The sequence below is a fragment of the Aotus nancymaae genome, unplaced genomic scaffold (assembly GCF_030222135.1).
Source record: "Aotus nancymaae isolate 86718 unplaced genomic scaffold, 86718_ANA_hifiasm-v0.15.2.pri h1tg000041l, whole genome shotgun sequence".
Classification (NCBI taxonomy): Eukaryota; Metazoa; Chordata; class Mammalia; order Primates; family Aotidae; genus Aotus; species Aotus nancymaae.
In genome coordinates this window covers 25,022,045-25,035,948 of record NW_026988455.1, presented here as the reverse complement: position 1 = coordinate 25,035,948, position 13,904 = coordinate 25,022,045, and positions in this window count along the sequence as shown.

Sequence of the window (13,904 nt, the reverse complement as noted above, 5' to 3'; positions counted from 1 at the left end):
CCTCCTCTTTCATTCTTTTTACAGGTGTTCAGTTTACATCAGGGTCTGAAGCCTTCCCCTGCCAAATTCCGTTTTTTTTTTTTTTTTTTTTTTTTGAGACGGAGTCTCACTCTGTCCCCCAGTCTGGAGTGCAATGGCGAAATCTTGGCTCACTGCAACCTCCGCCTGCCAGGTTCAAGCAATTCTCCTGCCTCAGCCTCCTGAGTAGCTGTGACTACAGGCGCATGCCACCATGCCTGGCTAATTTTTTTTTTTTTTTTTTTTTTCCTACAGACGGGGTTTCACCATGCTGGCCAGGGTGGTCTCGGACTCCTGACCTCATGATCTGCCCCCTGCCTTGGTCTCCCAAAGCGCTAGGATTACAGGCATGAGCCACCACACCTAGCCCCTCTTTTTTAACTTTCATAAACATTACCCTCAATAAACCTCTTGCACTCCTAACTCTAGCTTAGTATTTGCTTCCAAGGGGACCCAACTAACATAAGTCTTTGTTTTTCAAAGACTTTATCTGGTGTTTTACAAATTTCTTCCTGAAGGATTGAGTTTCTACCTGGTATCATTTCAGTCCTTCAGCCTAATAGATTTCTTTTATCATTCTGTGTAGAGACAGAATGATCTGGTCTCGAACTCCTGACCTCGTGATCTGCAGCTTTTGTCAATCTGACATTACCTTGCCTTCATTTTTGAAGACTGTTTTTACTGGATGCAGAATTGTAAGCTGACAATGTTGTTCTTTCTTCATTTTGAAATTGTCATTCTGTTGTCTTCTGGCCTCCACTGCTTCTGGTGAAATGTCAGACATTTTTCTTGTGCTGTGCCTCTCTGTGTATTATGTCTTTTTTTTTTTTTTCTGGCTGCTTTCAAGATTTTATCATTGTTTTTTGTTTTTAGCAGTTGATGATAATGAGCCTATATGTGGATTTCTTTGCATTTATTCTGCTTGAGGTTCACAGAGTATCCTGGACTTGTGGATAGATATATTTCACTGATTTGGGTAAATCTTGGCCATCAAATCTTCAAATATTTATTTATCTGTCCCATGCTTCCTTCTTGTGTTGCAGTTACATCAGTTAATCTATTCAGTACTGTCTCACGTATATCAGAGAGATACGTGTAACAGAGACTCTGTCACATTTTTTAAAAATCGGCTTTATTAAGGAATAAATGACATATAATAAATCACATATATTAAAAATGTACACATCCATGGAGCCATCACTGCTCAAAGTAGTAAACATATCCATCACTTCCAAAAGTTTCCTCATATTTCTTCGTATACTTTCTTTCCTGGTCCACTGTTTCCAGACAATCCTTCTCTGTTGTTTTTTCTTTTTTCTTTTTTTTTTTTGACAGAGTTTTACTCTTGTCGCCCAGGCTGGAGTGCAATGGTGCAATCTTAGCTCACTACAACCTCCACCTCCCAGGTTCAAGTGATTCTTCTGTCTCAGTCTCCTGAGTAGCTGGGATTACAGGCACTTGCTACCATGCCAGGCTAATTTTTATATTTTTAGTAGAGATGGGGTTAGACAGGGTCTTACCATGTTGGTCAGGACAGTCCCAGACTCCTGACCTCAGATTATCTGCCCACCTCAGCCTCCCAATGTGTTGGGATTACAGGCATGGGCCACCATGTGCTCAGCCCCCTTCTCTGTTTTATATAAATGTTTATTAGTTAACATTAATGTTTTGTATGAATGGAATAATAAAATATGTATTGGGAAGTCAGGCTTCTTTTACCTATTGGAGTGGCTCAAATTAAAGACTAACTATATTTTGTATTGTTAAGGATGTAGAAAATGTTTCCCAAACTGTGTTGAGATGTTTCTGTGTTACTGCATTTATCCATAGTTTATTATTGTTTTTACTTAGTATTCCATTATATGAGTAGAGCACAGTTTATCCATTCACCTTTACGTGGACATTTGGATTGTTTTCAGTTTATGCTATTAACAAAGCTATGAGGAACATTTGTGTACAGGTATTATACAGAGATGTATTTTATTTTGGGTAAATACCTAAAAGGAGAATGGCTGGATCATATGGTAATTTTAACTTTTAAAGAAATTGCCTCAGTTTCCCAAAGTGGTAGTACCATTTTGAATTCTCACCAACGTGTGTATCAGAGTTCTAGTTTTTCTACATCCTTGACAACATAAAATATGGGTAGTTTTTAATTTTAGCCATTCCAATAGGTGTTTACTGGTATCCCATTGTGGTTTTTATTTGCATTTCCCTAATAACTAATTGTATTGAGATTTCATACATGTGCTTATTTGCCAGCCATATATATTATTTATTAAAATTTTGTTTAGATCTTTTGCTTATTTTAAAAATGAGTTGTTAGTATTCTTGTTACTGAATTTTGAGAGTTCTTTCTATATTTTGGATACAGGTTCTATTTTTTAAATTATACTTTAAGTTCTGGGGTACATGTGCAGGTTTGTTACATGGGTATACATGTGCCATGGTGGTTTGCTTCATTCATCACCCCGTCATCTACATGAGGTATTTTTCCTAATGCTATCCCTCCCCTAGCCCTCCACCTTCTGCTATCCCTCCCCTAGGTCCCCATGCCCCAACAGGCCCAGGTGTATGATGTTCCCCTCCCTGTGTCCATGTGTTCTCATTGTTCAACACCCACTTATGAATGAGAACATGCACTGTTTGGTTTTCTGTTCTTGTGTCAGTTTGCTGAGAATGATAGTTTCCAGCTTTATCCAAGCAAAGGACATGAACTCATCCTTTTTTATGGCTGCATAGTATTCCATGGTGTATATGTGCCACATTTTCTTTATCCAGTCTATCATTGATTGGCATTTGGGTTGGTTCCAAGTCCTTGCTATTGTGAACAGTGCTGCAATAAACATACATGTGCATGTGTCTTTGTAATAGAATGATTTATAATCCTTTGGGTATATACCCAGTAATGGGATTGCTGGGTCATATGATATTTCTAGTTCTAGAGCCTTGAGGAATTGCCGCACTGTGTTCCACAATGGTTGAACTAATTTACAGTCCCACCAACAGTGTAAAATCATTCCTGTTTCTCCACATCCTCTCCAGCATCTGTTGTCTCCTGATTTTTTAATGATTGCCATTCTAACTGGTGTAAGATGGTATCTCAATGTGGTTTTGATTCGCATTTCTCTAATGACCAGTGATGATGAGCTTTTTTTCATATGTTTGTTGCCTGCTGAATTTCTTCTTTTGATAAGTGTCTGTTCATATCTTTTGCCCACTTTTAAATGGGGTTGTTTGTTTTTTTCTTGTAAATTTAAGTTCTTTGTAAATTCTGGATATTAGCCCTATGTCAGATGGGTAGATTGCAAAAATTTTTTCCCATTCTGTTAGTTGCTGGTTCACTCTATTGATAGTTTCTTTTGCTGTGCAGAAGCTCTTAAGTTTAATTATATTCCATTTGTCTATTTTGGCTTTTGTTGCCATTGCTTTTGGTGTTTTAGTCATGAAGTTCTTGCCCATGCCTATGTCCTGAATGGTATTGCCTAGGTTTTCTTCTAGGGTTTTTATGGTGTTAGGTCTTATGTTTAAATCTTTAATCCATCTGGAGTTAATTTTTGTATAAGGTGTAAGGAAGGGATCCCGTTTCAGCTTTCTGTATATGGCTAGCCAGTTTTCCCAACACCATTAAATTGTGAATCCTTTTCCCATTGCTTGTTTTTGTCAGATTTGTCAAAGATCAGATGGTTGTAGATATGTGGCATTACTTCTGAGGTTCTGTTCTGTTCCATTGGTCTATATCTCTCTTTTGGTACCAGTACCATGCTGTTTTGATTACTGTAGCCTTGTAGTATAGTTTGAAGTCAGGTAGCATGATACCTCCAGCTTTTTTTTTTTTCTTTTCCTTAGGATTGTCTTGGCTGAGTGGGCTATTTTTTGATTCCACATGAAATTTAAGGTGTTTTTTCCAGTTCTATGAAGAAAGTTAATGGTAGCTTGATGGGGATAGCATTGAATTTATAAATTACTTCGGGCAGTATGACCATTTTCACAATATTGATTCTTCCTAACCATGAGCATGGAATGTTTTTCCATTTGTTTGTGTCCTCTCTTATTTCTTTGAGCCGTGGTTTGCAGTTCTTTTTGAAGAGGTCCTTCACATCCCTTGGTAGTTTATTCCTAGGTATTTTATTTTCTTTGTAGCACTTGTGAATGGGAGTTCACTCATGATTTGGCTCTCTGTTTGTCTGTTATTGGTGTATACGAATGCTTGTGATTTTTTCACACCGATTTTTGGATACAAGTTCTTTATTAGTCATCTGCTTTGCAAATATTTTTTTCCAGCCAATGGTTAGCCTTTTTCATTGTCTGTACAGTGTCTTTTGAAAATCAGAAGTTTTAATTTTGATGAAGACTAATTTATCAGTTAGTTCTTTTATGGATCATGCTTTTAGGGTTGTATCTAAGAAACCTTTGCCTGGCCGGAAGCAGTAGCTCATGTCTGTAATCCCAGCACTTTGGGAGGCTGAGGCAGATGGATCACCTGAGGTCAGAAGTTCTAGACCAGCCTGGCCAACATGGTGAAGCCATGTCTCTACTAAAAGTACAAAAAATTAGCCGGGCATAGTGGCATGTGTCTGTATTCCCAGCTACTATCGGGAGGCTGAGGCAGAGAATTTCTTGAACTCGGGGGAGGTAGAGGTTGCAGTGAGCCGAGATTGTGCCACTGCACTTCAGCCTGGGCAGCACAGTGAGACTCCATCTCAAAAAAAAAACAAAAACAAAATACTTTTCTTTAACCTAAGGTCATAAAGATTTTGTCTTGTGTTTTATAAGTTTTGTGTTGTTTCTTAAGCTTTTTATTTTAACATAATTGAAGATTAACATACAGCTGTGAAATAATACAGAAAGATCACATATACTCTTTATCTGTTTTTTTCCAGTAGTAACATCTTGCATAACTGTAAGTACAGTATCACAACTAGGAAATTGACAGTGATAAAATCCTCCAGTATTATTTAGATCTCATTATTTAGAGCTTTACATGCCCTCATTTGTGTGTTAGATGGACTATGTGTGTGAGTGTGAGTGTGTGTGTAGTTCTGTGTGATTTTATCATATATATGGATTCATGTGACCAGCACCACAGTCAAGATATAAAACAGTTTCATCACAAGCATCACTTATGCTAACCTTTTCTAGGCACAACTACCTTCCTTCCTTCTCTATCCTTAATCCCTGGTTACTGTTAATCTGATAAATATCTCTATAATTTTAGTATTTCAATAATTTTATGCAAATTGAATCATATAGTATATAATATTTTGAGGTTGGCTTTTTTATCTTGGCATAATTATCCCCATTTTCCGGTAAGCCTTCCCTTTTGTTTAAGCTGGATATAGTCTGGTATACCTCATTGCAACCCCAAGTGTTCTGACTGATACGGCAATGGGAAAGGCCTTGGGGAAACATTATGCAGGAAATGGCACTGCCTTCTACAAGAAACGCCTCAGTTTCTTTACTTTATGGAGATAAAATTCTGTGCCCTGTCTGCTTCACAAGTCTCTTGGCAGATTCTTCTGGAATAATGAATGTGAATGAGCTCTTATAAAATGTACATTGGTATGTACCTGTTACTGCTATTGATAAGAGTTTTGTTTATTTGTACTGCCTCATTGTCTATGGAACCCAGGTCTTCTCTTCTTTGGTACTTCCACTTTCTGGTTTGGGCCCATCTTTTCTCACCTGGAGCTTTCTCTGTGCTAGATATTCTGACTCGGCACTTTAGGTGTCCGTGCTATCCCTATTCCTGACTCCAGCTCTTACTAACTTTGTAGTGTTGGAGAAATAATATAACATCCTTAAACCTCAGTTTCTTTATTTGTAAAGTGGAGATAAAAATGTCATATAACTCCATAAGGGTTGTTGTGAGAAATGCCATGCCTGTGATGTGTGCCTGGCACACTGAAAGTTACTCACCCAAGGCCACATGGTCAGTATACATCAGAGCTTGTCTAGAGTCCAAGTCTGTGATGCCAAAGATATCGTTCAGGATCACTGAATTCTGTGGTCTCTGAATAGCTTACTTAAGTTTTCTGCCTCACCTTGGTTACATACTCTACAATGCTATGCTTTTTCTGAGATGCCAAGAGAACTGAGTTAAATAATTAAAAACAAAACAAAACACCATGCTTTTAAGGTCTCTCCCTTGTCCAAAGACCTTTGGTTGGTTCTCAATGCCAGGGACTTTCTCTGCTACTCCAGATTAATTATGCTAACATTCAAGGCTCCTAACAGAGCTGGACAAAACTTAACATGTCAAATATGTCTCATTGCTATGTTTAGCCCATGAGTGCCCTGGCTGTGCCTGGAATTCCGGGCACATACAAAGAGGGAGAGGGTGATAGATTGGGTGGTAGAGGGCATTTCCCAGGGAGAAAATAATGAGGGTGAAGACCAGGGGACAGGTAAACATGATGGTGTATATAGGAAAAAGGAAACAGTCCATCTAACAGCATGTTGGGTACATGAAAGGGAGGAGTTGAAGATGAGACTGGAACATTATCTCTAGCTAGACGGTGTAGACCATGAATGTGGTTCTAAAATGCCTACTCCCTGTTTAATAGGCAATTAGGAATCCTCAGACATGGTTTGAGAGGTAAGGACATGGCCACCTGTGCCTCTGCAGGACATCTTGCCTCGGTTTTCACTCAGACTGTCTCAGGGTTTACATAGTCAGTCTGGGGTAGACTCTCAGCACTCCCATCCTAGGTTCTTCCCCTCATGGTCTCTGGGAGGCCCAGCCTCATTCACTATGGGAAAAATGCTATCTGTAGTCTCATACCACTGAGATGCTGCAGCTTGAAGACCTGAGAAAGCTTCTGGCATGCAGCACGACCACAGGATCTCATTCTCTCTGCTTGTCTACATTGGAAATCTCTATGTCTCATAGCTGTAAAATGGAGATAACAGCACCTGGTTTAGAGGAGTGCTATGTGGATTAAGATAATGTAAAAAGAGTACATAGCATAGGGCCTGGCACTAAGCAAGTACCCAATAAAGCCTCTCCCCTGGCCTTCCCTTCACCACATTCTATACACAAAGTGGTTTGAAGATACAAACCAGCTCCTTGCCACTTGTCCAGTGTGTGGGCATCACCTGAGAAGTAGCCACTCAGTTTATGTCTTTCAGAAAACACAAACAATCCGTGGATACAACAGGGAGATGATTGGTGATTCAGATTTCCAATACAGTAGAAGGCACCTGCGAAGGTACTTGCCTTTGCCTCCTGGGAGCCTTCAGTGAACTCTCCAGGAGAGTAGTATGATTCAGAGAAAGAAAGAAAAAAAAGAGATGCAGATAGCCATGTGGCTTCTAATTACAGCTCTTCTCATTCACTGGGTGAACTTGGGCAGTACCTCCCCTTCTCTGGTCCTCAGTTGCTTTGTTGAAATAGGGTTGGTGTGAGGGGCCAGTGAGATAATATAGGTAAAGTGCTGCATGGTGGCTGACACTACTAGCTCCTGGTGGGGGATGGTTCTCCCAAGTGGGTGCCTGTGAGCCTCAGCTAAAGGGAGGAGCAGTCAGGATGGTCAGAAGCTCCCTTGTTGCTTTCTAGGACTTTGCTCTGTTTCATCCCTCTGGGACTAGCTCTGTTATAACAGTAAAGAAGTTCTGTGACATCCATGTGCTTTCCATCTGGGAGCAGAGGCAGGCATATCAGCTCCTTTGCTCTGTGCTGGTTCTGCTGAAAGGTTTTATAAGAGCACTGTACAGTAGAAATGTGTGAGCTGCATGTATAAGTTTAAATTTTCTGATAGCTACATTAAAAAGAATAAAGGCAGGTGAAAATAATTATAATGTATTTTATTTAACCCAATAGAGGTTGAGTATTCCTAATCTGAAAGTCTAAAATTCAAAATGCACTATAATCCAAAATGAACATTGACAGGATGTTCAAAGGAAATGCTCATTGGAACATTTCAGATTTTGGACATTTGGATTAGGATGCTCAACCAGTAAGTATAATGTTAATGTGTTAACCCTCCTACCCACAAAAAAGCAGGAATTTGAAACACTTCTAGTTCCAAACATTTTAGAAAAGAGATACTTAACCCATATATTCAAAATATTATCCTTTTAATAAGTAATCAATATTAAAACATTATCAATGAGTTTTTATATGAAGTGTTAAAAATACTTTGTGTGTTATAAACACATCATGGAAAATAGTCTTTTTTATTTTCGACGGAGTCTCACTCTATTGCCCAGGATGAAGTGCCGTGGCGGGATCTCGGCTCACTGCAACCTCCGCCCCCGGGGTTCAAGCGATTCTCCTGCCTCACCCTCCTAAGTAGCTAGGATTACAGCTGCCCGTCACCTCACCTAGCCAATTTTTGTATTTTTAGTAGAGAAGGGGGTTTCACCATCTTGGCCAGGCCGGTCTTGAACTCCTGACCTCCTGATCCACCTGCCTCAGACTCCCAAAGTGCTGGGATTACAGGCGTGAGCCACCGCACACCGAGGAAAATAGTCTTAATTAGGACAAGCCATATTTCAAGAACTCAAATAGCCATTATCATTACGTGGCGGCTGATGGCTTCGTCATTGGAGAGTTTATGGCTTAGACTCGGCTTCCTGGAAACAGCGCCATGCTGCCATCTGGCGGTTACTTTGTCAAATAGCTCCTCAGGCACCCACCCTGGGCTGGCCCCTTCCAGGACAAGGAAGACAGAAGTTACATCCTTCTTGCCCTTCTGTGCCCTCAACCTAGAGTTCAGAGCAAAGGATGCAAAGTCCCAGGGGAGAAGCCTATCTACAGCACCCTGAGATTTGAAAGTGAAAAGGCAGTAGGAATGAGGAAATCTCACAGATGTGGAGATGAGAAGAAGAAATCACCTGCTTGGGGCCATGTGATAAATAAGTAGCTGCCCTGAGGTGAGGACAGCTTTGGAGTATCAGACCTAAAGCGAGGTAATTGCCTAGAAAATATTGGGGGTGTTTTTGTTGTTTGTTTTTTTTACAAAGTAATGAATCCATTCATGTTTCAAAATGCGGAAACAGAGTTTCTCATTCCCACACCCTAACTACCCAGTTCACCTTTAGTGAAGCATCACAGGAAACGCTACGATAAGCTTGTACGCTTTATTATTTTGAGACAGAGTCTCGAGGCTGGAGCACAGAGGCATTGATAGAGACCAGAGGCAACCAAGGCAAACCCCCACCCCCAGACCCCCGCCCCCTATCTTTAAGGCTGAAAAACCGGATTGCCAGTCCAGCTGAAGCCTGCCCTTTGCCCGACTGACTCTTTCTGAATAATGCCCACCTGTGAACAGGGATGACAAGTTAGGGCCTTGGGAAGATCACACCGTTTGTAGTGGGAAGGAGCCTCGGTTCTCTTGTTCCTATTTGAATCTCGGTAACCTGGGATTCAATCTGTGAGGTGGAGAGCCTGTTAGCAGGACTCCATCTCACTTTGCTGAGTTGTTTTTCCTTTCTGCCCAATAAATTCCATTCCCCCTCACCCTTCAAACTGCCTGTGAGCCTCATCTTTCCTCGTAGTGTGACAAGAATCTGGTTTGTCCTACAGCAGCATGATCACAGCTCACTGCAGCCTCGACCTCCCAAGCTCATGGGATCCTCTCACCTCAGCCTCCTGGGTAGTTGGGACCACAAGAATGAGCCACCACACCCAGCTAACTTTTAAACCAATTGAGAAGTGCTCCTTATTCCTGCGTTTTTGAAAGCACTTGCTTAAGATTGGTATTATTTCTTCCTTCAAATGTTTTACAAAGTTCACCAGAGGCAGTATCTGGGCCTGCAGTTTTCTTTGAGGAAACTATGACTAATTCAATTATATTAACAGAGTATAGCTATTAAGTTTTCCTGTTTCTTCTAAAGTGAGGTTTAATGATAGTTCATATCTTTTAAGAAATTTATTTCTTCCAAGTTATCATGTTTATTGGCATAAGTTTGTGCATAACTTATCCTTTTCATTCTAAACTGTTGATCTTCCCACATTTGTTTCAGATATGAGGAATGTGTGTTCTTTCTCTCTCTGCCAGGGTGCCTTTATTTATTTATTTAATTTCCATAGGTTATTGAGGAACAGGTGGTGTTTGGTTACATGAGTAAGTTCTTTAGTCGCGATTTGTGAGATTTTGGTGCACCCTTCACTCGAGCAGTATACACCACCTTATTTGTAGTCTTTTCTCCATCATCCCCTTCCCACCCTTTCCCACTGAGACCCCAGAGTCCATTGTGTCATTCTTATGCCTTTGCATCATCATAGTTTAACTCTCAATTATGAGTGAGAACATACGACATTTAGTTTTCCATTCCTGAGTTACTTCATTTAGAATAATACTCTCCAATCTCATCCAGATCTCTGCAAATGCCATTAACTCATTCCCTTTTATGGCTGAGGACTATTCCATTGTGTGTGTGTGTGTGTGTGTGTGTGTGTGTGTGTGTGTGTGTCTGTAATGGTTTCTTTATCCACTTGTTGATTGATGGGCACTTGAGTTGGTTCCACATTTTCGCAGTTGCGAATTGTGCTGCTATAAACATGCATGTGCAAGTATCTTTTTCACATAATGACTTATTTTCCTCTGGGTAGACATCCAGTAGTGGGATTGCTGGATCAAATGATAGTTCTACTTTTAGTCCTTTAAGGAATCTCTGCACTGTTTTTCATAGTGGTTGTACTAGTTTACATTCCCACCAGCAGTGTAGAATTCCCTGTTCACCACATCCACACCAACATCTACTATTTTTTAATTTTTTTATTATGACCATTCTTGCAAGAGTAAAGTGGTATTGCGTTGCCAGTTACCTCTTCAAGCTCCAACTTGTCATCTAGCAACAGTGTTTCAGGAGGACTTCTGAACCTTCACTTCTCTAGCTCCTCCCACTATTATGTAAGGTGTAGTTCCTTATCTAAGTCTCTCATCCAATAACACTCATTAAGGCTCTGCTTTCCTGAATAAAACCTGAACCATGTTCAATTTATCAATATTTTCAAAGAATCAACTTTTGGCATTTCTTTAAATTGTTTGTTTTATGTGTCATTGATTTCTACTCACTATTCTTTCCTTCTATTTACATTATTTAATTTTTTCTTCTTAATGTGGAATTTTAGATCACTGACTTCAAACCTATTTACTTTTTAAATATAAGCATTTAAAACTGTAAAATTTCTGTGCCTGGGAGCGGTGGCTCATTCCTGTAATCCTAGCACTTTGGGAGGCTGAGGTGGGTGGATCACCTGAAGTCAGGAGTCTGAGACCAGCCTGGCCAACATGGTAAAACACTGTCTCAACTGAAAATACAAAAATCAACTAGATGTGGTGGCAGGCACCTGTAATTCCAGCAACTTGGGAGGCTGAGGCAGGAGAATCGCTTGAACCCAGGAGGTGGAGATTGTGGTGAGCCAAGATTGTGCCACTGCACTCCAGCCTGGGCGACAGAGCACTCTGTCTCAAAAAAATAAAAATAAAAAAATTGTAAAATTGTTTCTAAACACTGCATTAGCTAAATCCCACAAATTTGTATTTGTTGTATTTTCATTATCTTTTTTTACCTTTTCTATTAAGTTCAGGGGTACATGCGAAGGTTTGCTTTAAAGGTAAGCTTGTATCATAGGGCTTTGTTGTACAGATTATTTCATCATCTAGGTATTAAGCCTAATGCCCATTAGTTATTGTTCCTGATCTTCTCCCTCTTCCCATCATCCACCCTCCGATAAGCCCCAGCATATGTTGTTCCCCTCTATATGTTCATGTGTTCGTATCATTTAGCTCCCACTTATAAGTGAGAACATGCAGTATTTAGTTTTCTGTTCCTGTGTTACTTTGCTAAGGATAATGGCCTCCAGCTCAACTGATGTCTCTGCAAGGGACATGATCCAGTTCTTTTATATGGTTGCATAGTATTCTGTGGTGTATATATACCACCTTTCCTTTATCCAGTCTATCACTGATGGGCATTTGGGTTTATTCCATGTCTTTGGTATTGTGAATAGTGCTGCAATGAACATACACATGCATATATCTTTATATCAGAATGATTTATATTCCTTTGGGTATATGCTGAGTAATGGGATTGCTGGGTCAAACAATATTTCTGTGTTTAGGTCTTTGAGGAATTGCCATACTGTCTTCCACAATGATTGAACTAATTTACACTCCCACCAACAGTGTATAGGCGTTCCTTTTTCCCTGAAACCTTGCCAGCATCTGTTATTTTTTGACTTTTTAAAAATAGGATTGCTTAGGTTGTCTTTCAGAGTTTTAGTAATAGCCATTCTGACTGGTTTGAGATGGTGTCTCATTGTGGTTTTGATTTGCATTTCCCTAATGATCAGTGATGTTGAGCTTTTTTTCACATGATTGTTGGCCGCATGTATGTCTTCTTTTGAGAAGTGCCTGTTCATGTCCTTTGCCCACTTTTTAATGGGGTTATTTAGTTTTTCCTTACAAGTTTGTTTAAATTCCTTATAGATGGTGGATATTCGACCTTTGTCAGATGCATAGTTTGCAAACATTTTCTCCCATTCTCTAGATTATTTGTTCCCTCTGTTGATAGTTTCTGTTGCTGTGCAGAAGCTCTTTAGTTTAATTAGATCCCATTTGACAATTTTTACTTTTGTTGCAATTGCTTTTTGGTGTCTTCATCATGAAATCTTTGGCCATTCCAGTGGGGCATGATGGCTCACACCTGTAATCCCAGCACTTTTGGAGGCCAAGGTGGGCAGATCACTTGAGGAGTTTTGACTGAGGAGTTTGAGACTAGCCTGGCCAACATGTGAAACCCCATCTCTACTACAATTACAAAAATTAGCCAGGCACAGTGGCTCATGCCTATAATCTGAGCTACTCAGGAGGCTGAAGCAGGGCAACTGCTTGAACCGGGAGATGGAGGTTACAGTGAGCCGAGATTGTGCCACTTCAGTCCAGACTCCAGCCTGGTAACACAGCAAGACTCCATCTCAAAAAAACAAAACAAAACAAACAAACCAGAAAGAAATCTTTGCACATTCCTATGTCCTGAATGGTATTGCTTAGGTTGTCTTTCAGGGTTTTTACAGTTTGGGGTTTTGAATTTAAGTCTTTAATCCATCTTGAGTTGATTTTTGTATGTGGTATAAGGAAGGGATCCAGTTTCAATTTTCTGCATATGGCTAATCAATTATCCCAGAACCATTTATTAAATAGGGTGTTCTTTCCCCCATTGCTTGCTTTTGTCAGTTTTGTCAAAGATCAGCTAATTGTAGGTGTGTGGCCTGAATTCTTGGTTCTCCATTCTGCTCCATTGGTCTATGTGTCCGTTTTTGTACTGTACAATGCTGTTTGGTTTCCTGTAGCCCTGTAATATAGTTTGAAGTTGGGTAGTGTGATGCCTCCAGCTTTGTTCTTTTGCTTAGGATTGCCTTGGCTATCTGGACTCTTTTATGCTTCCATATGAGTTTTAAAATAGTCTTTTCTAGTTCTGTAAAGCATCTCTATTATAGTTTAATAAGAATAGCATTGAATCAATAAATTGCTTTGGGCAGTATGGCCATTTTTATGATACTGATTCTTCTTATCCATGAGAATGGAATGTTTTCATTTGTTTGTGTCATCTCTGATTTCTTTAAGCAGTGTTTTGTAGCTCTTTGTAGAAATCTTTCAGCTCCCTGATTAGCTGTATTCCTAGGTATTTCATTATATTGGTGGCAATTGTGAATGGGACTGCATTCCTGATTTGGCTCTAGGTTTGACTGTTGTTAGTGTATGGGAATGTCTGTGGAGAGAGGATCCTTCATCCTCATCCAATAGCAATGAGATTGAATGAAATGGTATTGACTGAAGCTAGACAGACTCCATTTTCTCTTTCCTCAATGTCAATGGGTTCCAGTAAGAAGCTGAACTTAAACATTTACTCAGAGACAATGAATGTAAGTTAGT